The sequence below is a fragment of the Ceratotherium simum genome, chromosome 10 (assembly GCF_057802395.1).
Source record: "Ceratotherium simum simum isolate JZ-2026a chromosome 10, ASM5780239v1, whole genome shotgun sequence".
NCBI classification, from domain to species: Eukaryota; Metazoa; Chordata; class Mammalia; order Perissodactyla; family Rhinocerotidae; genus Ceratotherium; species Ceratotherium simum.
Genome location: NC_141909.1, coordinates 55,988,448 through 55,992,276, shown reverse-complemented (window position 1 = coordinate 55,992,276; position 3,829 = coordinate 55,988,448). Strand labels below are relative to the sequence as shown.

The 3,829-nt window shown below is 39.7% G+C and overlaps 1 pseudogene; it reads left to right on the top strand.

Annotated features, from left to right (window-relative positions):
* The first annotated feature begins 2,235 nt into the window (after positions 1 to 2,235).
* Positions 2,236 to 3,036, top strand: LOC101405429 (ribosome biogenesis protein NSA2 homolog pseudogene; annotated as a pseudogene).
* Positions 3,037 to 3,829: the final 793 nt, after the last annotated feature.

Here is a 3,829-nt window from a genome sequence, read left to right as displayed (position 1 = left end):
AATTGCATATAACTGCCTTATATAGTAACCATATCTTTAAATTTCCAAGCAAGGAAAAAGATCTTTTGCAGTTGTTTTTGCTTCCTACTGCCACAGCAATTTATCAGCTCTTGAATTTCGCATTCACCTTTGGTGTAGCTTTTGGCAGGAGTATGTCAACAATGATCAAACATTAAAAATGGCTGGCCACCATTCACATTAGCTCCAAACAGGAAAGGACCCAAATGTCCATCAACAGTAGAGTGAATTAAATAATGTGAGAATGAATGAACTATTGCTACTGGCAATAACATGTATCTATCTCACAAATGCAAGGTTGAGGGAAAGAAGCTAGACAGAAGACAGTACACATTGAATGATTCCATCTACAGAGTTCACGTACAGCCAAATTGAGCCTGGGGCATCAAAAGTCAGAGCAGTGGTTGTCTGTGGATGGCCAGCAGGGACTAGAAGACATAAAGGGGTTCCTGGGGTGCTAGTACTAATTCTGTTTCTTGACTTGGGTGCTGGCTACTTGGATGTATTCATTTTGTGAAAATTTATTGAGCTGTACATTTATAATTTGTGCACTTTTCTGTGTATATGCTAAACTTCAACAAAAATTCAGAATTAAAAAAAAAAAGACATGAACAGGGTCCCAAAATATTTTTTTAATACACCCTCCTCCAGAATACATACCTTCTTAGAGAACTGAGGCTATCTGAAAATATTGTGAAGAAATCTGAAATTCTTAATTGGGGTTTCTGGTAACATGCAAGTCACCAGAAAATAAGCTATCCCACCCACCACCCCACCCCCCAATTGGATTATAATTCTTTTTATTGACATATTTGTTCATCTTAAATGACAGATATCATAAAGCCAACTGTGATGTGTTCTAATGACTTGTTAAAGTGACCTTAAATAAAGTGAGCAATGAGGAAGACGGCCTTACCAGGAGCTTCTCGCCAGGAGGCAGGTGGCCATGTGGTTTTGCCCTGATGAGGGCACCCAGTCAATCTGATGCAATAGGGGCTGAAATCTGCTCTTGCTCAGCTCCCAGTGTAGTGCATGCAGCAGGAAGAAGGGGAAACTTCTCATTGGTCAGCCCAGAGAGGGCATTTTTTCCTAATTGGTAGACCCACACGGGTACCATTTTATAAGGAGGACTAAGCAGGGGTGCAGCCCTGCTACTGTCCCCCACAGGGCCCTTTCTTCTGCTCCTCACTGTTGATGTGGAGCCCTGTCCCTCCCTCCTCCAGTCGCCTATGTTCTTCATTCCCTGTCTTTACGTAGGAAGCCGTTGGGAACCATCTTCTTTCTTGTGTGTACCCCTTTCATCCCACCCCACACTCCAGAGCAGAGCCCAACCCTAAGGCCACATGTTTCACTGTTTGCTTAGTAGGGGTAAAAGGTGGAAGCCCTGTCTTTGTGTCACTAAAACTCAGTCCTATCCCAATGCTGGATATCTAGGGGGAACTTAATAAACACTCTTCAAGGAAGAAACTGCAGATTCTCAGCATTTATTTCGCCCTTTTGCGTTTTTGTCTTTCCCTTATTCTGAGATGTTTATCCTGATTATCAGTGTGGTACAGTGGAAAGAGAGCGGGTATCAGAGTTGGATCTGGTGCCGCCAGTCGCCTGTCCCTTGTTAAACCCTGGGCAAGTTACTTACCTCCAGTTTCAGTTTCCTCCACTGTAAAATGGGGATGATCTTGTCTTCCTTGCAAGGGTCTGGGGAGGATTATATAAACCAAATGTATGTAGCTCCTAGAACAATGTTTGCACATGGCATTGCACATTCATTCATTTCCTCACTCACGTATCTGATAAACATATGATAAGCTTAGAATAGATGCCAGGAACCAGGCTAGCTCCAGTCATGCAAAAAACAGGGTTCCCACCCTCATTGTGCTCAGAATCCTGTGGGGGATGTATTTGTAATCAATAAACACACACAAAAAAATTGTTATGGATACTGTAATAAAATATATACAGGGTTATCTATTTATCTACCCAGGCGTCCATTCTTCTATCTGTATCTGTATGTAATAGTAAGTACTCTATGTGTTTGCTATTATTACCAACAATAATATTTTAACCCTATACATACAGAGAAATGTATGCTATAAAAATTATAACTATGTCTTTCCTGTCGCAGGGTGCAGGGACTTGGCTCGTGGGTCTCAGAGATCCGAAAATTGACAGCTTCTCCGCGCCGCAGCGGCTGCACGGGGCGGCTGGGCAGCCAGCACGATGCCACAAAATGAATTTACTGAGTTACACTGTGAGTGCTATGGATACCATTTGGATTACCAAGAGTAAAAGAGAAAGAAGGAAGGTTGAGACGCTCATGAACGTTCAAAGAAGGCAAAAAAGATGATGAGTCTGAAAGCTGAGCTCTACCATGAGCAGCGCCATGCTGAGAAAATCCAAATGAAAAAGACTATCAAGATGCATGAAGAGAGAAACACCAAACAAAAGAATGATGAAAAAACTCCACAAGGAGCAGCAGTCCCTGCATATCTACTGGACAGGGAGGGACAGTCCCAAGCTCAAGTACTTTCCAATATGATTAAACAAAAACGAAAAGAGAAAGCTGGGAAATGGCAAGTCCCTCTGCCCAAAGTTCCTGCTGAGGGAGACACAGAAGTATTAAAAGTTATTCGAACAGGAAAGACACAGAAGAAAGTGTGGAAGAGGATAGTTACTAAAGTCTGCTTTGTTGGAGATGACTTTACTCGAAAACCACTTAAATATGAAAGATTCATTAGGCCAATGGGCTTATGTTTCCAGAAGGCCCATGTGACGCATCCTGAACTGAAAGCCACCTTTTGCCTGCCAATACTTGGTGTAAAGAAGAATCCCTCACCCCTGCTATATATAACTTTGGGTGTTACTACCAAAGGTATTGTCATTGAGGTGAATGGGAGCGAGTTGGGCCTCTTGACACAGGAGGCAAGGTTATTTGGGAAAATATGCCGGGTTATCAACAATCCTGAAAATGATGGATGCATAAATGCAGTCTTACTGGTTTGACAGCAGTTTCCTACAAGTAACTCCTTATAATTATTGAAGACTACACGCCAATCAGGAAAACCACCATTTCTGTGATGTTTCCGAATGCTACCAAACAGCCTTACATGTCTGCAGTCATCAAGAGAACTATTTAGTCTATTGTAAAAAACGTTAAAATGACCCAGTTTTACCAAAAAAAAAAAGATTCACTATATACATATATAGAGATGTCTACACTAAGATTATTTCTGGGTCATAGGATTTGGAGTTTTTCAACTTCTTCCTTAAACTTTTCTATATTGTTTGAAATCTCTACCAGCAGCTATCATTTTTAAAAAACATTAAAATACTGAAAGTTTTATGAACTAAAAAATTTGAAAACCTAGACAAAATGAAAAAATATTAAATGCCAAAATTGGCATAAGAAATAAGGAACTTGAATGGACCAATAAGTTTTAAAGAGATTGAATTGCAATTGACAACATCCCCTCTCAAAAAACTCTAGGCACAAATGGTTTTTTAGGTGAAACTCCTGAGGAACAGTAAATTTCCATCTGCATTGTAAGTTATTCCAGAAGAGACAAACCAAAAGCTGCCAAGCTCATTTAATAATATTGGTATAATCAAATGAACACAGCATAAAAAGAAAGAAAGAAAACCATACCCTCTTTCTCTTATTGAAGTAGATGAAAAATCTTTTAAAATATTAGCTAATTAATTCCAATAATATGTTTTAAAATAACACAGCTCGATTAATGAATTGTTCATCATTAAGATTTCTGCCAACATAATTCAGAACATTAATAGATTACATTTTTAAAAATCTCGTGAT